The sequence below is a fragment of the Protomyctophum bolini genome (assembly GCF_963924005.1).
Source record: "Protomyctophum bolini genome assembly, chromosome: 23".
Classification (NCBI taxonomy): domain Eukaryota; kingdom Metazoa; phylum Chordata; class Actinopteri; order Myctophiformes; family Myctophidae; genus Protomyctophum; species Protomyctophum bolini.
This window is the reverse complement of record NC_137884.1, coordinates 15,224,967-15,251,408: the sequence shown is the minus strand read 5'-3', so window position 1 is coordinate 15,251,408 and position 26,442 is coordinate 15,224,967. Positions and strand designations below refer to the sequence as shown.

Below are 26,442 nucleotides of genomic sequence, written 5' to 3'. Positions count from 1 at the left end.
TCAACGGTGAGTGTGTGACTGCATGTATACACTATGTAGCCCTGATTACTGTGTTACGTTCTCAAGATGATTCTAACGTTATGACTTATTTTAGGAATATAGAGCTGCTTGCTGTAGTTTTATACTTGTATTGTTGTTTTCGTCACTTGCTGTTTGTTTGTTGTGATGGCTTGTTTACATACAGGCCTACAGACTTTGACCAAAATGATGACTCTTTCATTCACTGTGAGCGAAGCGATTTATTTACCTCCTGAATTATTTTAGGAATATAGAGCTGCTTGCTGTAGTTTTATACTTGTATTGTTGTTTTCGAATGCAAGATTAATGCAAGTACTCTCAAATTAGTACTTAGTAGTACAAATTTGACTGATAAATCTGACCAGGAGTATTACGGGTAGCTATAGCTATACTTTGACTGAAGTGCTGCCTAATGTGTCCACCACCGCCTGTAGGTGGTGCTATGATGCAGTGGTTTAAAGTGAAAAGAGCTGCGTCTAGCATAGAAGCAGCAGCCAGGGAAAATAAACCACACACACACACACACACACTGTGACACACACGCACGCGGGCACGTTGCATGCTTTCGTTGACAAACAACAACCTTCACCTTTCTTCCTTAAACATACCACCAGATTAGCCAACCGCTTGACCTGATAATTGTATACTTTATAAATAAATACATTGAGTACATGTAATCTGTTCTAGAAGTATCAGATCCCTTGATATGCTGCAATTTTAAGTTGAAACTGCATTTAAAAAAATCTGACTTGTATTTATTTATGCATGCATGTGGTCATCAAGTAGCCGCTATAATCCATTCTTTTCATTTTGAAGATTCAAGCACACTGCTGCAACGTGCAGGCCCTTCTCATTTAAAACACGGATTACATAATTAGTCTATTAGAATATTAATTGCATAAAAAGTGCGGGGGAAGGGCTCTCTCCATTAGCTGGTAAAAGATCATCAAAGAGCAGAAATGCAGATTGTAATCCCCCCATAAGTATGCTGCAAGAGTCGCATAATGATGCATGCTGTCTAATCCAGTCTTCAAATGATCCTGTGATATTGCATTCGAATCCGGTGGTGATGGGATCATTTTTTTCGACTCCATCATGGACAGAATAACACGAACGCTTGCATAAATAACACTCCTATATATAACTCCCAGTATGCAGGGGAGTATCATGGGTCTTAATTGGGACCAATGATGACCACCGACGACGAGTCCATTTGGATACCATTTATACACCACGTATAGGCCTCCCACCAACACCCAGGATTTTCTTTTTTATGAATGGGGGTTTCAACGTTTTTCAGGCCAGGACCCCTTAATTAGCTGAGAGAGATGAAGCAGCCCCCCCCCACACACTACACATTGTATTAAATGTGTACTAATGTGATACTTTGCAAACCTGACCTTTCACTCGGTATACTTAATTGGTCTGCTCTTCGTTTCGCTCTACCAAACCCTTTGCAATGCTTGTGAGCTTGTAGATCTGTGTTAAAATATAGTCCCAACTCCCAATCAATCACAGCCAGAGAGAGAGAGAGAGAGAGAGAGGGAGGGAGGGAGAGGGAGGGAGAGAGTCCTTCGCCAAATCCAATGAATGCATTAGCATTACATAAACATAGAAAGATACTTATATCCCCGCACAATCTCATTCAAAAGGCGCTGCGCCCCGAAATCTCTTGCAGGGATTTTTTGCCTTTCTTTTACAATTGGCCCAATGTTCCCGCAGCCTCCTCTCTATGCTACAGCAGACCCGATCTGTCACAGCGGGGGTCCTGTGTGTAAAACAAGACGGTTGCCTCTTGCACCCCGAAAAAAGAAAGAGCCACCGACTCCAAATAGTCATCCATCCGGGCTGCCCCAGTATCCAACTGCGGAGCCGCAAACTCTCTCTCTCTCTCTCTCTCTCTCTCTCTCTCTCTCTCTCTCGCCGCAGCACCTTACACCGCCTCTCTCTCTCTCTCTTCAGTACAGCAGGAGCGCCGCACCGACTCGCATCACCACCAGCAGCCCGCTCTCTCTCTCTCCTCTCCACGCACACACGCGACGCACGGCACGCACACACACAGCCAGCCTCCTGCGGAATCCTATACAGTCAAAGTCGGGCGTTTATTTCGTACGGACCCCCAAGAAGTGCGTCGGTTCCCCCCGGCCTGGGATGGGATGGCATGGGTCGAGGTGCTGCTCTGACTGTAGTAGTGTGCCGGCTTTCAGGGCGCTCGGATCGGCATAGTTGCTTAAGAGGGTCCCGCTGATCATCGGGTGGAGCAGAATGTTATCGGGAGTCTTCTGCTATTTCTAAGAGGATTCATCGCCTCATCCTCGTCGCTCCGCGGTGAACTAAAACGTGGGGGATTTATTTAAAACCAAGTGGACCCTGCCCCCCCCCCCCAGCAGCCCCGATGGTGGTGTTTCTTCTCTGACAACATCGTTTGGATTATTATCATTCACGACACAAAAAGGCATTTCTTTTTTGGGGGGTTTACGCGTGTCGCATACTATATTCTTTTTTGGAGGGAGTAGGCTACCTAAACCAAACGGAGTTGGGGATTTTTTTTGGTGCCTCTGAAACGTGTGCCTCTCTTATATCCGCAGTGTCGATGCAGCGACTGCAGCTGCTGAAGTGAGAGAGATCTGCGTTCCTTTCCCAGGTAAGGAGGATCCATAGATCACAGATTGAACACGTTGCATTGTGAGGTGTTTTATTATCGGGGTGTAATTTGTGTAGTAGTAGTAGTAGTAGGCTATGGACTGATCCGGCCGGGGGATCCACTGCAGCAGTGTGTGAGTGCAGCCCAGGTGAAACGGAGAAGGGGAGGCGTGTTGGTCGTTGCACCTGTTCTGTCGTAACAGCTCTGCAGTCTGCACCACCAACATGGCAGTAGTATAGGGCTGGGAAACGGAACCGGATCGGAATCTTCTCTACAAAACGGGTCCATTTGGCACACTCTCGGAGTTACAGACCAGTGTCCATTTGGTTCCATTTGGTACACTCTCAGAATTACAGACCTTATTTAAGGGTCCATTTGCAACACCCCTCCTCAGGTAACCCAGACAGCGTCCCTGTACTGATCACTTTTAGGGACAAAAATCCTAAAATAAGGATCCCATCCCTAGACTCAAGGACGCCCCCCCCCCTCACACACACACACACACACACACACACACACACACACACACACACACACACACACACACACACACACAAAAGAACACGTTCTAAAGATGTTCTCTCATCAGTAGCATGTAGTCTCTCTCCACACACAGTAGCCTATGTGTTGTTCTCCGGGGTGCTTTCTACGCTTCACATTATTGCCCTTCCTTCATCCTCCTCTTCTCAGTGAGATGAAACCTGTGCGTCCATAATTGGAGTTAATTGTCTTGGAGCTCAACTCTCTCTCTGTGTGAAGGTATAGAGTAGACCATAATAGGCTAGATTGTTGGCTTGGATGGATGCATAGTGGTGGAATTTACGTGGCATTTCAGATACAACATTGGCTTCACACCCCAGCTTTTAATAGGAGAGGTTTAGCTTTGGATCAAGAGAAGACTATCAAGATGTATTTGATCAAGTCTTGACTTCCCAGAGGGTCTGGGTTAGGGGGGTTCTATAGAAGTGGACCCTTACAGGTCCTTATGGTTCCATTTCTCAGAGTTATGGATGGTCCTTGAAATTTCGTTTGGTTGTGGGTTGTGCTATTGTAGTGTCCTAGTAGAGTGGAACTTGTGATATGAACCGTAGACTGTATAGATGGCACCTCTCCTCCCCGGAGTGCCGTGCATGTTGACTGGGGTCGCTGTCTAGTGGCTGGCCCCTTCTGCAGACTGTCTGGAGCTTGACTATAAACTATATGGTTATTATGATGCTATGTGGTTTCTCTCATATCCATAGCTTTTCAAACAAAGTGAATCAAATGTAATTTTATTATATATATCTTTTTTTTCCTCTCTTTTTCCCAAAATGGGAATATATTGTGTTGTCTGGCAACAATGCAGGGTTTTATGAACTGTAAAGGGACAATGCAGGGTTTTATGAACTGTAAAGGGACAATGCAGTTCTTGGTGTGGAAATCAATGTATTGAGAGCTAATGGGCCATTTAGCTCCATGCGCTAGGCTGCCCTATACTATAGCTAAATATACGTGAAATATGATTTTTCTCCCCAAGCTTTATTTTTTATTCAAAACTCGAATTATTATACCAATTTTGTTAAACTTTTGTGAAGTTAAATTATCACCATTGATGTGAAAACACATGGAACTGTTATAAGACAACTTAATGCAAGTCAATATTATGCGCACACATTTCATTGTCCGTTTACGTCGCTATAGGCTACAGTCAGTCTCCTTGATCTTCATCTGCTGCACAATGGCAACACTCAGAGATGCTCTGTGTTGGCCACTCTCTAGTCTCTACGGTGATCGGCAAAGAAACATTTGCGAGGAAATGCCAAAGACATAGTGACCCACAATATTATCGTTCATTGGTCATGAGAGTTCACTCCGTCCCTGATTTATAACCCATCTTTTCGGATGGATTTTGCTGCTATCACATTCCCTTTGTCACCAATTTACCAGTGTGTGTCTATAGGCTATGCATAGTGTATTAAATTGACTCGTAAGGTGCTGGTTCTCAAAGTGGGGGACCCCAGGGGGGGGTCCTTGATTGAGGGGGTTCCCAGGGGTCCCCCACATATAGGCTCAACATGAGGCGTTGTGTGAGCTTTATCTGCTATTCTCACAATATCTATCTGCGCAACCGAACAAACAACTTTGAATGCAACTCCTACATTACAAGTACGTGTCACGGTGGAAATAATATGATTATTTTGTGGGGGATCCACAGGTCAAATATGATTATTTTGGGTCGGTCAATCATTGAGAACCACTGTGGTATAGCCTATATATAAAGGGACGGGGGCCGAGTGGAGTGTTGGATGTTAGCCGTGCTCCGTGGGCCAAAGCACTGAGTGGTGCGACAGCTCTGTGTGTAGTGCTGCGGTGTAGTGCCATGTACAGCTCCTTGACTCCCAAATGCGGCTTCACACACTCACTCTTTCCGCTCCCTTGCTCTCGCTCTCTCTCTCTCTCTCTCGGCTCGCCCGATCCTCCCTCCCTCCCGTCCCTCCCTCACTGGTTCACAGAAGAAGCAGCAGCTGCTTCAGCCTATATACAAACTGCAGAGCTGTACGGCATGCAGTCACGCTGCTGCGCGGCGCTGTGAGCCCCCCCCCCCCTCCCTCCCTCCCTCTCTCTCTGTCTACCCCCACCCACCCACCCACCCCCTCCATCCATCCACCTGCAGCCCAGCCTCCCTCAATGCATCAATTCAGTCTCACCCACCCGACTAACTATACCATATGTGTTATGATATCACGTCGCACACGTACATACATGCAATCTACACCCATATGTGTGTTTCATGCCAAGGATTAATGCGCCACGTATAACCATAATGATTACTACTTGTAATACGTGTGCGTGCGTGCGTGCGTGCATGCCAAAAGGGAGGGCTGTGCTTTGTTGTAAAGAAACCATAGGGGACAGTGCAGTGTGAAACTGTGAATGCAATTGGTCCGTGTATTGCAAGGTGTGTGTGTGTGTGTGTGTGTGTGTGTGTGTTTGTGTTGCAGCATGTGTGCATTGGTGTGTGTATTGCAGTGCGACGGTGGTCTGTGTAATGCAGTGTGTGTGTGTGTGTGTGTGTGTGTGTGTGTGTGTGTGTGTGCGCGCATGTGCGTGTGCGTATAGCCTATACTTTAAACACTACCGGTTCTCCCACGCTGACATCAACGGCTAATTGGTTTGAACAGTGAACGTGCTGTTATGTGGTGTTATGTGTGCTGTCAAGAAATGCCATATTTATGCACAGGTCTACATGGTTTATTATGCACCTACATGGGGGGGTGGGACCCACATATCAAAGCACAGTAATATTGGCAATGATGTTTCATTAGATGTCACATAATTATCCTCTGGAAACCTCTGGAAACCTCATATGCCCACAACTGTTGTTGTTTCATTCAAATTGCAAAAATTGCAAAAGTAGCAGATCTGCTACTTTTGATGCTTTTCTGTGGTAGTATGATCAAGTTTCAGCACAAATAGTTAAAATATATGGAGATAAGAGGTCTTTTTTTAATACCAGACAGCGATGATTCGTTTGTTGTGTGCAGGGATGGTACGGTAATGTGGAGCAGCTGGCAGTCGAGTGTGGGTGGGGGAGAGGTTTCTCACCTGTTGGGTTTCTGGTTGGTCCATAATGCCATAATGCCTCCTTGCCTGTGTGTGTGTGTGTGTGTGTGTGTGTGTGTGTCTGTGTCTCTGGTCCCTTTTCCAACAAAATAACTTTGGTTCTAGTCTCTAGAACTGGTTCCGTTCTAGATTCTTGTAACCTTCAACCAGGCGGCCATTAAGGTCAGACGGCCATTCAGTTTCAGTTCCAAACCAACTTTAAGGGCTCTGAACCGATTAATCTTCAGTGGAAACACTCTGAACTGGTTCAATATTAGTGAACTGAACCGGTCCAACCTCGGTGGAAAAGGGGCCTGTGAGGCCTTACGGACCTGTATTGGGAAATGGGTACATTTGGAACCTTCTAGGAATCGTTAAAGGGGTCGGACTGTTAAGGAACTGGAATGGTTAAAATCCCAAGGATCCCAACCCTACTGTATGTTTTGTCACACTGACACACATACTGTACGTGTGTGTGTGTGTGTGTGTGACGCGTGTGAATGCTCCCTCTGTCGCAAGTCTCCAGGGGGAAAACATATAATCCTGCTGCAGTTTGATAATCCCATCCTTTCCTTTTGGTCTCTCTCGCCTTAATCCAGTCCAGTTCAGTGCAGTGTGCCGTTGTTTTGTCTGTAGCGTTAACGCCTCCGTCTTTCTCTCTCTCGCTGTCTGTCTGTCTGTCTCTCCCTCCATCTCTCCCTCCCTCCCTGGGTGCTGTATGTCGTCAGGGGTGGGCAACTTTGAGAGAGGGCCACAAATAGTTCCACACTCACTCCAGAGGGCCACATTGCATATCACTGTCGTAGCAATTTTCTTGTGTGAATTGTAGATCAGCTATTTTTTGCTACCTGTATATAATTTAAATCTTGAATTAGTTTTGGCTATTTTTGAATTGGAATCCTGAAACGTAACATTTTATTCAATTTCAAATGCATTTAGTTATAGTTATGTTGACTTCATGAACTAAATACAAACACATTGGACATAAAAAGACAATAGCATTTTAGTACTACTCATTAAGCTACGAATATAGACTGAAGTAATTAAAGCGGGTCATGTTTGCATGTTTGGAATTGTAACGGCCAAAATCAAATAATCAATAATATATCAGTATTCTGCATTAAGTGAAGGTGGGGCCTGCATGTGGCCCATGCATGCTGTACGTCCATCACGGTTGTTCCGTAGTATTAGAACTTGGAACGGACAGCGGTGTTTATGGTGCTGTTAGCAGCCTCTCATTGACACAATTCCTTCCTGTCTGTTTCGGCTATACGAGCGCTTGCAGTTTGGTGTCTGAGAGTGCGCTGGCCTTGTCAATATTATGGCTGGCTAATGGATAAACTCTCACTCCAACCTTGGCAGAGCACATTTATTATTACGTTTGCTGTTTGCTGGGTGTGCTGTTGCCGCTGAGAAGAGAATATCCGCCACACTGCAGAATCTATGCAACGTGACCCCATCAATGAGAGGACCTGTGAATGAATACAAATCAAGGAGCGGGGAGGAATGGAGGGTTATGCATACTCTACAGTGATATGAATGTCTATTGTGAGATATTTCATTTGGGATACATTGGATATCATAATATCATAAATATATATGTCGTGCTCCAACGCATAATATCTGGGTGGGGCATGCATTTTCCAACTTGCATCGTTACAAGTAGGCCAGTGCCCAACGGGCACCGCTGTAGAGGCCCCCACGGGCACCGCTCTAGTGTTCTAAAATAGAACACCAATTAATGTACAAGTTCATGTACAGTGCTTAGATTAAAGTTCTCAGTCGCCATAACTGATTTCAGCCATTTGCATTCCATTCTATGACAGGGGTTCCCAAACCTTTTCGTGTCAAGGACCCCCAAATCAACATTTATTAGGCCACGGACCCCCCATTTGAAAACATATGCCAGTGATAAGGGAGGATTTTTACGGCTCTAGGCTCTAGCAGTGATTTACGAAAAATATTAATTTCATGGACCCTCCCAGTTTCACACGCATTAGTCTACGGACCCCCCATTTAATGGCATTTCTATATCTGGTACCCCAATTTATATTGTAAATCCACTGTTAATAGAGTGTAACACTCTCTGAGTTACAGACCCATAAGGGTCCATTTGGTTCCTAACTATCTCTAATTGAGCTATAGGTACCCCCTGGAACTCCCTCAAGGACCCCTAGGGGTCCCCGGACCCCACTTTGGGAACCCATGTTCTATGAAAGCATGTTGCACACCAACAATATCCTGTCTACAAGCTCTTAATGCGTCAATCGACAATGTTTCGGTTATTATTTTAAGATTAGGGCATTTTGAAGTGCTCAAACTATAGCAATATTTTCAGAAGCATACATGACATCTTATAGTGGTCTTGGATATTTCATATAAAAGCAAAGGTTAAAGCCTCAGTCTGGGATTCGTTCACCTTGTTGGAGGTATTCATAGAACAGCAGCAACGATATCACTGAACACATCATAGCATTGGGCCATACAAACGTTTTTCAGCCGTGAGATTTTATTTCGCTTTAATCCATTGGATATTGGACTGGGCACGTGTGTGTGTGTGTGTGTGTGTGTGTGTGTGTGTGTGTGTGTGTGTGTGTGTGTGTGTGTGTGTGTGTGTGTGTGTGTGTGTGTGTGTGTGTGTGTGTGTGTGTGTGTGTGTGTGTGTGTGTGTGTGTGTGTGTGTGTGTGTGTGTGTGTGTGTGTGTGTGTGTGTGTGTGTGTGTGTGTGTGTGTGTGTGTGTGTGTGTGTGTGTGTGTGTGTGTGCGTGCTCACACACACACACACACGGACTATCAAGCTGCTACGTGCGTGTCTTGGAGACGCGTCGTCATGTCAGGCTGAATGATGTGTCTGTACATGGAACCTGAATGGAGGTCTCTGTTTGTTCTCTCTCTCTCTTTCTCTCCCCCAGGGTGCAATGTCCCCTGCTTGATCACACACACGCGTGCACGCACACACACACACACCCTCGGGCTCAGGACTGGCAGACACGGGCGGGTGTCCAATTATGACCCCCCCCTTTCCTGCCACCAGACACCACATTGATGATGGCCAATCATCTGTCACCAACTGTTCCTGCTACTATAACGGACAGCCAGCGCCGTTGTGTTTTCCCATACTTTGGGACACAGTCTGAAATACCCCATGGGATAATAATATGAAATGGAATCTCTAATTCACGTCGGTGTTATCGTTATTATTATTATTAGGCCTGCTTAAACCCTATGCTTAGTCTTTCCCTCTCCCGTTTGCGCTCAGCACGAAAATATCATCTGCCGAAAATAGACGCAATTTTAGCGCAGCATCATTGTGTTGTTCGTTGCGTTCGTTGATTTTGCACCTGTAGTGTGTTAAACTCTTAAACTCTCTCTAGACCAGGGTGACTGGGTCTTTAACCCTTTATCAGGCCAAGGACCGCTTAGCTGAGAGAGAGATGAAGCACGGACCCTCCCACTACATATTGCAGCGGTCCGCAAACTCTTTGGGCCGTGCACCCCCTGTTACCTCCTGACCTTGCTGACGCACCCTCCAAGTCTCATTGTATTTGGCCAAAAATGATTAAAACAATTATGTGATTATGGCAAATAATCATCAATCACAGAATGTCACTGCACTGAGAGACATACAGCTGCTGTATAGTCCCACAGCTGCTCTATACATTTCCTTATACTTTAGCTATGAAAAATAGCAGATCTACAAGCTCATAGCTTGTAGATCTGCTATTTTTGAAAAATCGTAGAAATGCGGCACACATCTTTGTATATATATATATATTCATATATATAAGGCTATAAGCATATATGTAACGTATTGAACATATATTGAATATATATTCTTTCAGAACGTTTTTTTTCCCTTGGACGTCAGGCCTAAATGGGTTAACCACTTAAATCGTCAATACTTATAGGTCAATCATTTTGACCTGACCTCTACTTGGTCTGCTCTTTTTTTCCTCTACAGCAAACAAACCTCTTTGCCGTAAATAGCCGATCTACCAGTTGGAGCTTGTAGATCTGCTATTTTTGGCAAAAATTCCCCCCAGAATGGGGATGCATGGGGTTCAACAGCTAAAGTTCCCCCCAGAATGGGGATGCTGGGGTTCAAGTGGCTAATGCAAATAAAGGTTCCTATCACACAAAGATTTGGCGCCAGCCCCTCCTCTAGTAATTGTACGTCTATAATGAGGCTTGACCGGCGTCCCCCAGGGCTCTATCGTCTAGTACAGTGGTTCCCAAAGTGACACTTATTAGCCCGTGGTCCCCCATTTGAAAACATACGCCAGGGACCCCCATAAGAGAAGATGTTTACAGCTCTAGCAGTGATTCTCAACCCGTTTAATTTCAAGGACCCCCAGTTTGACATGCATTAGTCTACGGACCCCCAATGGCATTTCTATCTCTGGGACCCCGGTTTGGGAACCACTGGTCTAGTACTCCCCTCTTCACCGATATAGCCGAGCTACAAGCTCACATGAACACATCATGTTGCGACACGTTGTTGTGAGCTTGTATATGACATTTCTTGCAGAATATTCGTCCCAGAATAGGTTTCAAGTGTGGTTCCGTGAATTCTTCCAGGCCTTTTTCTATGAGAGTGGAGGGTCTATATGTCCTGTCATGTTTGGAGTTGACACGACAACACTGGGACAACATATCAGTGACTGATGGGCTTCTGGGCCACTTTGATCTTGACTCCAATTTAAAGGAGGGGCGTTTTGCGCTACAATAAGATAGTAATTGCTTACAAGCATGTAATTAACCCTTTGATACGCACTAGAGAGCTGCATATTGATGTGCGTTGGGATGATGACGGGTACGGGGGGCGGAGGGGGGGATCATCTGAAGCGAGGATCTCTCAAAACAATAGACGGCATTGAATTCTTACGGCAAGAAATCAATACGCGTCACGGCAGCCCGAGTTAATAAGACCCTTTTGTTCTTGTTCCCGAATGGGTTTAATCAGCATGTGTATGATGCGTTCTAGAAAAGAAGGGGTGCGTGCATGCGTGCGTGCGTGCGTGCGTGCACTTACGTACTACACTTGCATGCCAAATGTCCCCCCACAAGTATAGTATAAGCATGTCTTGAACCGAACATAGGCTGTACAAGCTGCAACGTGTTGTGAGCTTGAAGATAGCCTATATTTCGGTTATTCGTTATTTTAATATTAAAGAGTATTTGAGGTGGTTAAAGTAGCGATAGAATGTATGTTCAATCTTACAGAAAATGATCTCAGATGTTTCATAAAAGCAAAGGTTAACGCCTCATCAAAGGTTAACGCCTCATCATGTCATATAGTTTTAAAATACAAAATGACTGCATGGACTTTAGCATCAATCTGCAATTTGTTCAACTGGTTGGCTGTAGGGCTATACCAAAACACCATAATTATACAACATATTTCTTCCAAATTGCTACCACATATGTTAGATTTTATTTTGCTTTTATCCATGCATTTTCCTGGTCCTCACAATGTGGCAAAACATGCACTCAACGTGGCAAAAGTAAAAATTACACTGTGGAACTATACTTTGTATTGTTACTAGAGGTACAATATATTGTATATATGGTGGATATTGCTTGCATTCTCATGGTAGATATGTATCACGATACAGAGGCCGCGATACGATATATAATATATATCGATTATATGTTTATTAAAAAATAATGTCCATGTTGCACAAATACAATTAAACACTTTCAGGCCCAGAGAGATCTTTAAATAATTACGGACAGACACACATAGCTGTTCATCGGAGACTGTGTGCCCACCGTTCAAAAATAGCATTTATAAAAAGTGCCATCCTACAACGTTGAAGTCCTCACAAGTAGAGCGTGCATGTGTGTGTGTGTGCAGTGCATGTAAAAAAAACCCACACGTTTTCTTCACAAGAAATGTCTTTTTTCATCCTGGCAGCCATGAGTCCTATTAGAGCGTCACGTGTCTCCATAATGAAGGCCAGAACATGTTCGTACTATACATCACACTCCTGTCTCAACACTTCTATTTTCACCCTCTCGCTTTCTCTCCTCTCTGCACATTACCTTTTCATCTCCTTTCTCTCAGTGTTGCCATGTCTGCTTATAGCAAGCGACCTAGGTTTTGGGCTTGTTTTTTTCCCCTGTAAAGCTCATGCTTGTAAATGTTGGGTTGCAGGGGGGGCTTGCAGCTTGTTTCCTAATGTTGTTTAAGTCAAGTACCACCCCAAAAAGAAAAGAAAAAGAATAATACCATGCCAGATTTGTGTTGTTAACATAAAACGCTTCACTTTTTCCCCAGATTTTCTTTAGAAAATAGCTGATTTACAAGCTCCCAACGTGTCGCCAGTGTTTCATTGGTCATTGCACACGGTACCATGCCATGCCCCAACACACATGCATGCGATTAAAACAACCTTAAGGTTACACCTCCACAAGGTTTACAAAGGCTGCCGAGTGTCACACCAGTGTGAATGAACATAGGAGTAAGCCTGGATGCATATCAAGGGTCTATTGTGTGACCCTTGATATGTGTAACTCCTGCAGTGCAGGTGTTAAGCGGCGTGCGTGTGACGTCATTAAAATGGCGTCCCACCAACGTTAAACAACACTGATAGCGACGTGTTGTGAGCTTGAAAGCTTGTAGATCGGTTATTTCAAATAGTTCCAAATGTTTAAAGTGCTCATATGGCATATATTAATCTCTTCTTCTGGGCTTATTTTCATAGACCTGCTTGCTTATTCCTCTCACAAGATCTGGCAACAGTGCTGGCTGCCTCTGCCTGCAGTTCTTCTATCTCCTTCTGCCAGGAGAGAGAGAGAGAGAGTGTGTGTGTGTGTGTGTGTGTGTGTGAACAGAATAAAGCTACTGGAATGTTTGACATTAGAATGACCCTTGATACCGACGCGGCCAGACAAGTACTTCTTAATTATTTTGATTGATTGAATACTTTATTAGTCTGAAAATGTGGTACAGTAAGACGTTGAAAGCTAAAAGGATAACACAAAAAAGTCCTGGGGACTTGTTTCCATTGTGGTCCGACCTACAGTATACTGTATGTATTCAATTCATCAACATAGCATACAAATATTGACACAATAATACATGTCATCAACAAATACAAACACTGCACACAAAAGAGATGGGAAAATATGGTCTCCTGATGGGTTTTCTTTTCCCAGGCCAGTTTATAAAGTAACCAGTGATTCACACCCTTTAATGGATGGTGTCAGGGCAGAGCAGTAGAATGACAACTTCCCCATGTTTGCTCTAAATTTGGGCGGTGCCATGAGATGGTTGTCAGAAAGCTTCCCCTAGACAGGTCCATAGTAGGCGCTATACTCCTGTGATTCATATTGAGCCATGGGTGCAATACACAGTATAACCAGTGGTGTGTAAACAGTAACACATAAACCGCCCTCTCTCTCTCTTGGTTGCACTGACTGCCTCCAGGCTCTTTGTGCCAAGCTGAGCATGACGAGCAATAAATTAGTTTTGTTGCAGATGCATGAAATGACGGGGAAAATTTCAGACGATCTCGGGTCTCTCTCTCTCTCTCTCTCTTTCTCTCTCTCAATCTCTTCTTCCATTTCCTCTCGCTGAAGTCTGCACAAGGATTAAGCCCCTAATTTATTTTTTCATTCGGCCTGCTTTGAAGAAGCGTGTGTATGCATGCTTAAATACAGCCCCCCCCCCCCCCCCCCAACACACACGCACCTAACTTATTAGTGCATATTATTGCGCATTAACTCGACAGCAACAGCTCTCATTCTTTATCAATAATCTCACTCTCCCTGTGCCAGCTGTCTGGAGAATGTTCTGGAAGTCAAGCAGACAGTTCGTTTTCATAGATTCAATAGATGGATTCATAGTCGACTTAGTAAACGTCACCTTTCACTCTACTTGGTCTGCTCTGTTTTCCCCTCTACACCAAACCTCTTTGCCAAAAATGCATATTTTTGGCTCTCCTTAGAGTAGTGATGCTAGTTGGTTAACGTAAAAAAAAAAAATCCTATCACATAACGATTGTCGGCAGCCCCTATAGTATCTCTGGGGCCCCTAGGGGACCTGTACCCCCTGTTGAAGACACCCTGTCAGTCGAGGTGACTCGGAACACATGGCCTGCTATTCACCTCATGGCTAGTTTGGGAGTTTGGTAGATGTGTGTAGGCAGACCTGAGACCTGTTATTGATTTCTGTGGGGGCAGTCCGGTGTCATATAGCGACAGCAGCAGTAAGCCTTAAACACAGGTTACAGGTACAGAGAGTCGTGGGGTCAAGGGTCATGTCTTCAATATCAAGAGGGTCTTCCTCTCTCCTCAGTGGACGAAATGTGTGTACAGTATATGCTGTGTTCACACGAGCAGCAACATGGCAACAAGTCATTTAGTACTTAACCCAGTTTTCTGAAAAAGCTATGTTTATATGTCAGTCGTTCGATTTTTCAAAAATAGCAGACAAGCCAGACATACAAGCTCGTAGCGTGCCACTCTGTGGCGCGCTATGAGCTTGTAGATCTGATATTTTTCAATAGCTAAAGCATAACATAATGCTAACACCAAAAGGGGTTAGCTAATCAACTATGCGCAGCTTTGTGTGTGTTTCCTTAGCGTGGGATTGGATGATTTGATTGGCTGAGCAAGTAATGCGATGTATAATGTAATGTATATAAGAGCGCCCCTCACTTCATATGAGTCACACACACCCTCTACCCCCTTCTCTCACCCTATACCTCCCTCAGGACAAGCTGAGGATGTCACAGTTGTCACAGGGATAATTAACCACAGCAGATCAACAAGCTCACAACCCGTCACATTTGTTATAGCTTGTCCATCGGCTATTTTCTGTGACAGAAAACAGAAAAGACACTAGCTCAGAGCCCTGAGAGACTTCGCTGCGCAACCAAATGGGTTTTTTAGTGGTTAATTAACAAGGCTTTTTACACAGCATTTCTATGTCCTTCTCTGGTGTGAGAATAAGAGAGTTTGGGACTTTGCCTTTTTTTCCTTTTTTGGGAACAATGTGTGTGTTTTGGTTTGGTTGGAACTTGGAAAGGTTGGTGTGTTTATGCATAATGGAGTGTTTTGCCTCGTTGACGCTTGCCAAAGTGCTGGTGAGGAGATTTCTTTCTGTAACATTTTCATTCTGCTCTCTCCTGGAATAGAATAAGTGTTTATTTTGTTGTTTATATGCTAATTGTTCTTCTCATGATTGGCAGGGGGTATTGATTTTCAATCATTTTTGATTAAACCAGCTATTCCCAATTGAGTTGTGAGGATATTGCAAGTGCGTCCCCAAATATTTGGGAAAACACTTTATAAAGTTAAGCAGCAATATGTAACTTTTATATGAATAAAGTGTAATGTCCAACCTGTATGGTATAGAGTATATTAAAATCCAACCATTGTTTTTCACTAATCTTTGAAGATCCTCCCCGCAGACACCATTGACCTATCATCAGTCTAAACTGTATAATATTAAAAAACTATCTGTACATTGAAACTATACAAACTATAGGATGCTACGTAAACAAATGAACCTGACATCTGTCTACGTAACATGCTATCTAAATTACACAGGTTAACACCGCTTTAAACTTTAAGCATTATGGCTCTGTCTACGTAACATGCTATCTAAATTACACAGGTTAACACCAGTTTAAACTTTAAGCATTATGGCTCCAGAATGAGAGTGTTTGGTTGCTCTTCCAGTCAAGACTCGTCTCTCGAAACCTCTGCCTTCTCTCTATTCCCAGGATGGTGAATCATTGCTAATCATATCTTGCTGCTTGTTTACTCAACAAATATTAGTAGAGCAGAGGACAAAATGTAATCCTTGAACTTTGACACATAATGTGCATGTGTGTCATCGTCTCTTCTTGTCTCTTCTTGTTGGAACCGAGATCATTTGAAGTTTCAGCCATTTGGGTTTCTTTCTTTGAGCTTGGGAAATGTGCTACAAAGTAACTAGCAGGTAAACATGAAAGCTAGCTGAATCTAAATAACATTCGTATAAGCATGTTGAGAGCCATTTGCATGAAATGTAACCGTCAGATAGTTTTGACCTCCAGCAGGCAGCCATTGATGTGTGGCAGACGTTATGGTCCATAACTTATGGATATCATCTCTGTCGGGTGGAAACCTCATATGTCCAAAAACATTTTTAAATGTTTCCACTATAGTAGCACACACGCACACACACACACGCGCACACACACACACACACACACACACACACACACACACACACACACACACACACACACACACACACCCTGCCCTGCCTCCCACGCAGCTAACTGTGTTCCCATGGCAACCTGATTTGTCAACTGAGAACATGCACGTGCACACAAACACACGTGCACACACACACACACACACACACACTTGGACACATATTACCGGAGAGGAGAGTGGGGACAAACAAACGTGCCAACATGTGTATATCAAGAGAAACTTTAAACAATTTATTTGCACACAGGTGTGCACACACACACACACACACACACACACACACACACACACACACACACACACTACTAGGTTGTCGAACTTAAAAACTGGCAGGTTTTTGTTTATTCTGTTGTTGGAAAAGTGTCTACTTAAGAGAGTCAGAGAATGGACATATGTGACCCAGACAGTATGTCTCGGTCATGATGACATCACAGTGATGCATCTCAGTCTGAAACTATGTTTTTCCTTGGTTGAAGGTCTCTGATCTCGGATCTGTTAAAAGTCAAATAAAGTGTTGATCATAAAAGCTTTTTCGTGCCAATTAAGAACCCCCAAAATGACATGTATTTGACCGCGTGCATTTTGATTTCCTAAGTAAAAAAGATTCCACCATTGTTAATTCGACCACACGCGCTACAACCTTCAACCTTTCACTCTAAACACTGGGCAGACTTTTACTCCCAAGCCACCGACCACCATTCAAGCCCTTCTCCATTCAGCTCCCATTCGACACAGGGATTTAGGCAATGCTCCAATCTCCGAAAAACCACTACAAGTGGGGAGTGGGACAGGCGAGAGAGAGAAGAAGGGGAGAGTAGAGGAGAGCCACTTCTGTTTTGAGTTGTGAGTGAACAGCTCTTTGAGACCTATATGGCTCTGCCCTGCACTTATGAACGTTGGATTATCATATTTGCACGTGGATCTTAATACCAAGGGTCGGATGTTATTTTGACTTTTTAATAATTACTATATTATTGCAAAATAGGCTATAGCTAGTCAGAACATCACATTAGCATACTGTATGTCGTCTCTGTCGGGTGGTAAACCTCATTTCTCCGCATTTTGAGCTTGCAGATCTACTGCTTTTGATGCTTGTGTGTGCCACTGTAGTAGTATGATCAAGTAGTAGGGCACTAATTTAAGGAAAAGTTAAAATATCGATATAAAGAGGTTTCTGCAGTGATGAGATACATACAAGAAAAGTGTGTCACTGTGAGTTAAACAGACAATCCAGTTCAGAGAGAATACGGAAACAGTGCGTGTGTGTGTGTGCGTGTGCGTGTGCGCACGCGTGTGTCTAGAAAGTGACTAGTAACTAAAGTTCTAATATTTGTAAAATAAATATTTTGTCTCATTTGTCTCTGAGATGTAGTGGAGTAGTAGTAAATATATAGAACATTTGAAAATCTCCACCAGTAAAGTAAAACCAATACCTCAAACTTGTACTTGTAGCCTATAGTACTTGAGTAAATGTACATTGGTTCTCTATGTCTCTGAGGAGGAGAGAGAACAGTGCGATCAGGGACATGGACAGCTTGCTGAAAATAGTACAAAAACCCAGCTGCGAACAAGCACGGTGAGAGAGAGGACAGCGGGGGAGAAGAGAAGAATGCTGCTTTCAGAAGAATCAGAGTTGGCCTACAAAAGTCCACACGTGTGTTTCATAAGAATAATGTTGGTGTAACTAAAGAGATTCACTGAATAGATGATCAGCTATGATCCAAAGTTCTTCTCCGTCTTCATGAGTTTCACTTCACCCATGCAGGGACTTCCTGGTTCACATGGTGGCCTGAGCCGTGATTGGTCTACTTTTGAGGGGACATAATTACAAACATACCTTACATATAGTAGATGGCCACAAAAATAATAATATAGCTCCCACTCCTTTGGGGTATTTTCTGTACATTTGTACGTATATGTGAAATTTGTCCTGCATTTAACTCATGCTAATTGTTAAGGTGGACATACAGTACAAACCTCTCCACCACACCGACATTGTCGGCGGTACTGTAAGTGTTGGGTCTGCTGTTGAATGTGCAGTGTGTGCATTATTATTATTGCTGTTGAATGGGTGGTGGTCGCGTTGGGTCGCAACTCGCAAGTTGTAGGGAAGCGTCGAGAGTTGGTGGTGAGATACACTAAGTAGATAAGTGGAATTGGTGTATTGTGTAACACAATAATAACAGGCTGTCGGATAGCAGCAGGCTTATTTTTAGCACCATAGCTCTCGGGTGCATTAAGCAACTTTTTCTCACACCTTCCAAACTGACTGACTGTAGAGCTACCTTTAGGAGCAGTGGGTGCTATGGGGGCAGCACCGGGGTAGCAGGTAAAATAAACTAAAATATAGATGTCTATAAGTAAGGAATATACTCATTATATGGATTGGTAAATACTGTTATTGCACTTGGTTGACCTTTTTATAGGGAGGAGTCGTGGCAGCAGATGTATTGGTGACAATGTTCCCACTAAGTAGATAAGTGGAATTAGTGAGTTATGTGATATAGGTCTGACTACACGAGACTGATAGCTAAGATGTTGAATTAATCAAGATCTGCCATCCCAATTGGAGCTACTACAGATCCTACAAATGGTCTCCTTGGCGCCGTCTGATTGCAAATCTCGCCAACGTCCTGTGACTGCTAGATCCTGCAACAGTGTGTTGCTGGGAGAGTGTGTTGCTGGGTGAGTGTGTTGCTGGGAGAGTGTGTTACTGGGAGAGTGTGTTGCTGGGAGAGTGTGTTGCTGGGAGAGTGTGTTGCTGGGAGAGTGTGTTGCTGGGAGAGTGTGTTGCTGGGACCAAGAAAGGTCGATAATAAAGTTCCTGATTTGTCTCTATGAAAATCCAATATTTGTTTCAGTGGTTATGGGCTTAACCCATTTTGGGCGGGAACCCCTTTTGGTGTTATAATTTAGCTATTGAAAAATAGTAGATCTACAAGCTCATAGCTCAACCTCAAGACCTCATACAGTAGCTCTTTCTTGTTATCTTTTTGCTCTTACTGTAAAGCACTTTGAACTGCACTCGCTGTCTGAAATGTGCTATATGGCGCGCTATCAATAGACCTTGTAGGTCTGCTATTTTTTTTTAAATCGTGAAAATATTTATTTCAGAAAACTGGAGGATTTAGAAGATTTTTTTTTTAAATTTCGAGGTCAGGCCTAAATGGGTTAAATATATGGTTCAGAAGCAGTGATCACGTTCACCCTTCCATTAAAAGTAATAGACTCCAACCCAAGCCAGCATGGCGCTGAGCCAACAATGAGGCATTTTAGGGCTCATTTTAGGCTCAGCAGGTGCAGCGGCCGCTTGGGAACCCAAAGGTCCCGGGTTTGATTGATTTGATTGATCCTGGGTTAGTGTCAAAATGTCCTTGAGTGCTACACTTAACCCCTAACTGCTCCCGATGATTTTCTTATCGTATTTCTTTTTCATCGTGTTTTTATGTCTAAGATTAGAGCTTTTGAAGTGATCAAGCTAGATGCTGCGCCTAATTGTTTTTAGGAAACAGTGCTGTAGGCTGTGTGTGTGTGTGTGTGTGTGTGTGTGTGTGTGTGCTCGCGCACGGCGGGGGGTAGGGACTGGTGGCTGCCTTAAGTGAATGTTTTATTTATTTTCTAAATTTGATTGGAGGATAAAGCGATCAACTCGTTTTGGAGATGATGCATGTGTGCGTGAAAGAATGAATGAGAGAATGTAATGCTAATTGTAAAGAGCTCTAGTCTGGATAAATGCACCATTTACCATTTACCATTTTGCTATGATGAGATGACACTGGGAGGAGAATTCCATAAATATTGCTGACGCTTCAGAAAACCATTCATATTAAGGAAACACGCCCCTCTCCCTCCCAACAAAGCAATGGCCGTTGAAGTGTTTTAGGTATATGTCCCTGAGGGCGCACACGTGTGTGTGCGTGCGTGTGCATTTGTGCGCGTGCGAGTGCTTATTTAATGCGCTCTATGGCAGAATACTGCGTGCGGGAAAGGGAAGGCAGGCTCTTTGAGAGTGATGACAGAGTAGATTTATGAGGCAGCGAGTCATTTAATCACCGCCGACGTCTCACTAGAGCTCTTCTCTTCCCTTCTCCTCCCCTCAGAAGCCCCCCCCCCCCCCCCCCCCCCCCCCCCCCCACCACCACCACCACCACCACCAACGGCTGCCCCCTCACCGCCCCGGGCCATTACAGCCCAAATATGATGCTGACGCCAGGCCCGTGGCTGAGATTTACAGCCCAATAGACCGTCATGCTCCTTATGCACTCGCTCACTCGCTCGCGCACACACGCACACACACACACACACACACACACACGCTCGCGCATATTGTACCAGATTCCTCTCTCAACAGGCCTTTGTCCTCTTGTCGATGGCTTGAACTGAATGTGGATTTGATTGTTGATGATCCTATTAATTATATAATGGGTTGTTGGACCTCATAAGGTCCCCTAAACGATGGAGTAACATACCGGTATACTTGTAGCTCCTACTGTGGAAGCTATAACATGGAATACTGTAAATAAAGGTTATTTGGTGATTATTATTAAAAGTTATTATACTGTACAGCCCAGCCCGGTGGCCTTGTGGTTAGTGTCCGCCCTGAGATTCTTTTTTACTATTTTGCAAAACATTTTTGAATAGTTCAACTAGCCAATCTACAGACACGTTGTGAGCTTGTAGACTGGCCATTTGAACTATTCAAAAATGTTTGGCAAAATAGTAAATAAAGGCAAAGAAGTTTAGGGATAAGGGGTTTAGCGGTGACGAAAATGGAGCCCTATATGCCTCCCTGCATGCAGCATCAAGGGTTGGCATGGGGGTAAGTCACTGTGACATACAGTACCAGTGTCATGTTCAGGGGGTGTTTGTTGTACATCATGACTGAGGGTTATTGTATATGCAGCCCAGTGGTTAGTTCATACCTGTTAAATGTATGCCTTTAATAAATAGTTGTCTGTTCTAAATAGATCTCTAAATAATTAGGTTTTGATACAATTCTGGAAGAATGGGGACTCGGGAGATGAGACTCATGAGAGAGATGAGAGTATAAAGATAATATAAGAGTGAGGATGATTGCTGAACAGTATCACCTGGGTGTATGACCTGACACAGGTTTGCAGTCACCAGATTAATTGGCCTATAGGGCTTCTGCCCTATAGGCCACATGGCTCGGTGAATTTGTACGGTGGTCGGAGCACATGTATAGTTTTCTTATTCTACGAGTCTATGGGATCACCATGGTTGTTGGATGCAGTCAGTCACTATTTTATGGATCCACGGGTCGGTTCAGTCGGGAGATTCTCCACTGACCTGCAAATTAACAGCCTTTAGTTAGTGTGTGTGTGTGTGTGCGTGTGCGTGTGCGTGCGTGCGAGAATTGGATGCTAAAGAAAGATGCTGAATATGAACAATGACTGAATATCAGCTGGGGAATTCCTGTTTTATTTGATTTCTGTTCTGCGGGTCGGTTTGATGGGGAGAGAACACTGCACCTGCCAATTAACAGCCTTTAACACATTTAGTACAAAATACGTCTGGAAACGTCATAAGGATTCGAGCCGAGAGGTGCCTCTGACGTCTGTGGACGTCCTAGCGACGTCCAAACGACACGGGGCGAGATAAGAATAATCAGAATTATTCCTATTTTTTTTTGGCATTTCGCTTTTCGCTTGCCGTATGCTAACGCTCTGTGCAACTATTAGCTTGTCATTGACTCCCATGTTAGCGCGGCGGAAAGAATGACTCGTATCTCCTCATCCAGGGCGCTCTCCGTGGTGTTAAAATGATCGATGAGCTCAGTCAGTCTAATCATGCCAGCAACACAACACCACCAGAGGAGGGAGTTCATTATTTTCGCTCCTATGCCACAAACATGGAACGCCCTACCAACTGTCATTAAGACATCTTTGTGAATCCCTTGACTCCTTCAAAACTGCTCTCAAATCCCCCACCCACCCCTTTTTCCCCTCATGAATTGAAAACGGTGGACCCTCTTGTAAACAAGTGCAATGCTTTATGGTGTCTTCCTCACAGTTAACAGTTTTTGCATTGTGCATTGAGTTGTGCTTGAAATGTACTGTAATTCTGCAAACTGTTAATACAAACTTCAATCAATCAATTAAGCAAGCAATAATGTTAACTCATGGCTTGGGGACTGGGGAGGCGCACAGAAGTTGCTGCGTGGTGTGGAGTTTAACCTTTCAATTCATCATATATTATGTTTGGCTCAGCAATCTATCGTCAGTTAACTTGGAATTTGTTCATGTTAAAGATAATAGGTTCCATGATGAGGGGACGTTTTTGAACGGTGAGGTGTTTGTTTCATGCGATGCGCTGCTGAGTGGGCATTTCCTTGGAGTGAGAATGGTTGCCATTGAGATTCCAAAACTAAATGACAGTGTTTGAAATCATTCCAACCTGATAGACCTACCTTTAATTAAACCTCAGCCTAAACGTTTTGTCAGTCAAAAGATAAAAAAAAGTTCTGTCCGCCCTGTCTGTAAATCTTTCCGCGCCGCGAGCGACATGTAGTGGAACTGCCTGGCTCTCAGCTCCCCCCCCCCCTTCTCTCCCTCTCCCTCTCTCTCTTTCTCTTTCTCTCTTTCTCTCTCTACTCGTCTCTTGCTGACAGACACCGCATGCAATGTTCATGAATCCAAGTCATGCTGCTGTTTGTATAAGATGCGCCACGGACCTCTCCACCGGTTCAAAATCAATACAAAGTTGCGTGCGTGAGTGAATGAATGAATGTGGTTTTTGTGCGTGCGTGAGCGAATGAATGTTTTTTGTGCGTGCGTGAGCGAATGAATGAATGTAGTTTTTGTGCGTGCACAAATGAATGAATGTGGTTTTTGTGCGTGCACAAATGAATTAATGTGGGTTTTGTGCGTGCGTATTAATGAATGTGGTTTTTTGCCGATAAAAAGAAGAGCACATCAGCACGTCCACACTCCACAACATAGACCACACAAAAAAGGATAAAAAAACACAATAATAAAGCTCTAAGGTGTGTGTGTGTGTGTGTGTGTGTGTGTTTGTGTGTGTGTGAGAGAGAGAGAGAGAGAGTATATATGAGCTCATATATTGCGGGGATTGATGGCACCCTGCTGCTGTGCATGCATGCTTCTGTCATTAGAGCTGACTGCCTCATTGCTATGATGTGTTTGTGTGCGAGAATGTGTGTCAGCAGTGTGCATTACATTACCTACTGTAGGCAACCGTGTGTGTGTGTGTGTGTGTGTGTGTGTGTGCATGGCTGCTGTGCACTCTTAACTGTGCATTAGTCATGTGAATCATTCCACTCATCAATCCAACTGTTTTACCAACCAGTGTGCCATAATAACATGGTAGTCCCCACACTAAATGGTAAATGGATGCATTTATATAGTGCCTTTATCCAAGGCGCTTTATATAGATTGTGCATTACATTCACCCATTCTTTCTCTCACTCACACACACACACACACACACACACACACACACACCAATTGGCAGAGGAAACCATGCGAGGCACCAAGCTGCAATTTAGGGGTTCAGTGTCTTGCTCAAGGACACTTCGACACTAGCTCTCGGGGAGCCCGGGTTCGAACTGGCAAACTTGCGGTTCCCATCCGGCCACTCTACCCCTGATCCACCGCCGCCACAGTGGAGACTGGTTCTACTCTTTCAAAGACACTTCTCATTTACTTCTCTCACTCAGTCACACTCTCTCTCTCACTTCCCCTCCTCCTTCGCTCTTTCTGTCGTGTTGTAGTTGGAATATGTTGTTGCTGTCGGGCAGACTGTGTTTGTTTGTAAAGTATCGCCCTACTTGATCGTCACACAAAATTCACAAAACTATAACTATGGCCGCAGCGCGGAGTTATGAGCTAACTGGAGCTACACAACAAAACACAGTGATTGAACCAAACAAAAGAACGTCGGAAACAAACGCAAACAAGGGCCGGGAGGTTGTCACAGAGAAACATACACAAAGAAACGGAGAGCGTTTGTTTCACCTGGCAGTTAATGATACGCATGTCATTCTGGTTTTATTTGAATCCTCCTGCAAAGTAACAGTTTTGGACATGAGGTTTCCACCCGACAGAGACGGTATTATGCTTTCTCTGGCACTTCATCTCTTATGTTGTATAGTTAGAAGGTACAGCATCCTCTTCTGTCAGTCAGTTCTCCCCTTTCTCATGTTGTAGTTAGAATATAGCATCCGTTCCATGTCAGCTCTCCTCTTTCTCATGCTGCCAGGTAGAATATAGCATCTTCCTCCGTTGCCAGAATGTGTTAGGAAATGGGATCTCTCTCTCCTGCCGGAAGGAAGGGCACTTTTGACACATTCTGTCAGACTATTCTTTTTTTATTTATTTTTTCGTTTCCGGAGACCCTTATCGCAGCGCTACAAATATCTCTGCTGAATATGTGTGTATATATATATATATATATATATATATATATATATATATATATATATATATTAATTATATATAAACCTTGTAACTCCTTATATCTTGACAGTGTGGAACGAAAGTAAACCCACTGCACACTATGGCAACCAATCAATCACCCGGTATGAATAACACAAAGATTTGGAGGCCTGATGCAGTATCTCTGAGGTCCTCTGACTTAAACCCTTTATTCTTAGTTGATCAAAATGTTGGACAGCCTTTTCTCCAGTCCACGGCCAGATCTCAATGCGTTGTTGTGAGCTTGTAGATCGGCAATTTAGCGGACCACACAAAGCTCGGCACAGCGACACCCTCGCAGAACGGCTCGCTTGTGGCTCAAGTCTACTTTAGACGTCTACCGTGTTTACTTTTTCTTTTTTTGCGAACGGCACTTCTGCATTCCTGTGTGGCGGTGCCCAGGAAGGCACCAGATAATAATAATGGTTTATTTATATAGCACCTTTTATGACATAAAAACGCAGCAAAACAGAGTAACATTTAGACAATAAAACAATATCAAAGAGCATAGAAACGGCAGCAAATCAGTACATGAATAAGAAAGAACACAGAGAGGTTTTAAAAGCTTGCCTAAATGCAAGAGTGAAGAGGTGGAGTTTGAGCTGTGCTTTAAAGACGTCTACAGAAACATTTGTCAAACATTTGTTTGGTCACAATTGTCCAAAGAAGTCACAATAGGCCATGTAGGGAGTGAGTGTGAGTGTGTGTTGGTATACGAGAGTTGGCAGGACTGATCTTTTCATCAGGAATTGCTCCACTGCCCTCCAGAATGACATTGACACGGCCTGACCTCATTCCAGTCGTTTGTATAAACCAGTATAAAACCACTAGTGGGAAATCTTTCTAAGACTTTTTCATCATCTCCACTGGGGATTATTATAAGGAATGAAGTCCATAATCCACACAGTTGTGATCTCCCAAAGCAAAGACACGCTGATCTGATGGTGTCTAAACTAGGGTGGACTAGTACTACTCTAATTCATATTCTACAGCATCTCCACTACACACACACACACACACACACACACACACACACACACACACACACACACACACACACACACACACACACACACACTCAAAATACTTTTACACGCGCACATACACGCATACACGCACACACATATACAGTGCAAGACAGAGAGGGAGAAAATGAAGGCAGCAGTTTACTGGTTTATTATAAAGCTCCACAAAGCCTTGTGATTATCAAACATGTAAGAAGTTAATCTCATAGGTCAAGTCTGCTTATTGCTCTGGGGGGGGGGGGGGGAGGAGAGAGAGATGAATGGATGGACTTTAGCCACAGGAACACAATCATGCCTATTCTGAGGGTGAAGACTGCGAAATAGCAAATCTACAAGCTTGCATCTAATGTACAACAATTATGTGTTATCGAACATTTCAGGCAGAGACCCTCCCCCCCCGCTCCAAATAATCATAATTTTGAATGAGAATAGCCACATTTTTTTCACAATGTCTGCCTCTTGCCTCTGTAGACCAGGTATCTGCTATAGAACCCAGGGGTCAACT

General features: G+C 43.8%; 1 protein-coding gene across 2 annotated transcripts in view; it reads left to right on the top strand.

Annotated features, from left to right (window-relative positions):
• The first annotated feature begins 2,004 nt into the window (after positions 1-2,004).
• The window catches only part of plxna4 (plexin A4), a 313,281-nt gene continuing 288,843 nt past the window's right edge, over positions 2,005-26,442 (top strand). Inside the window, exons 1-2 of one of the 2 annotated variants that reach the window (XM_080757088.1) lie at positions 2,005-2,189; positions 2,607-2,662. The gene's annotated coding sequence lies outside the window, so the exon portion shown is untranslated. Of the gene's footprint in view, positions 2,663-26,442 lie in introns of both variants that reach the window. The other variant, XM_080757089.1, reaches the window with a different exon arrangement.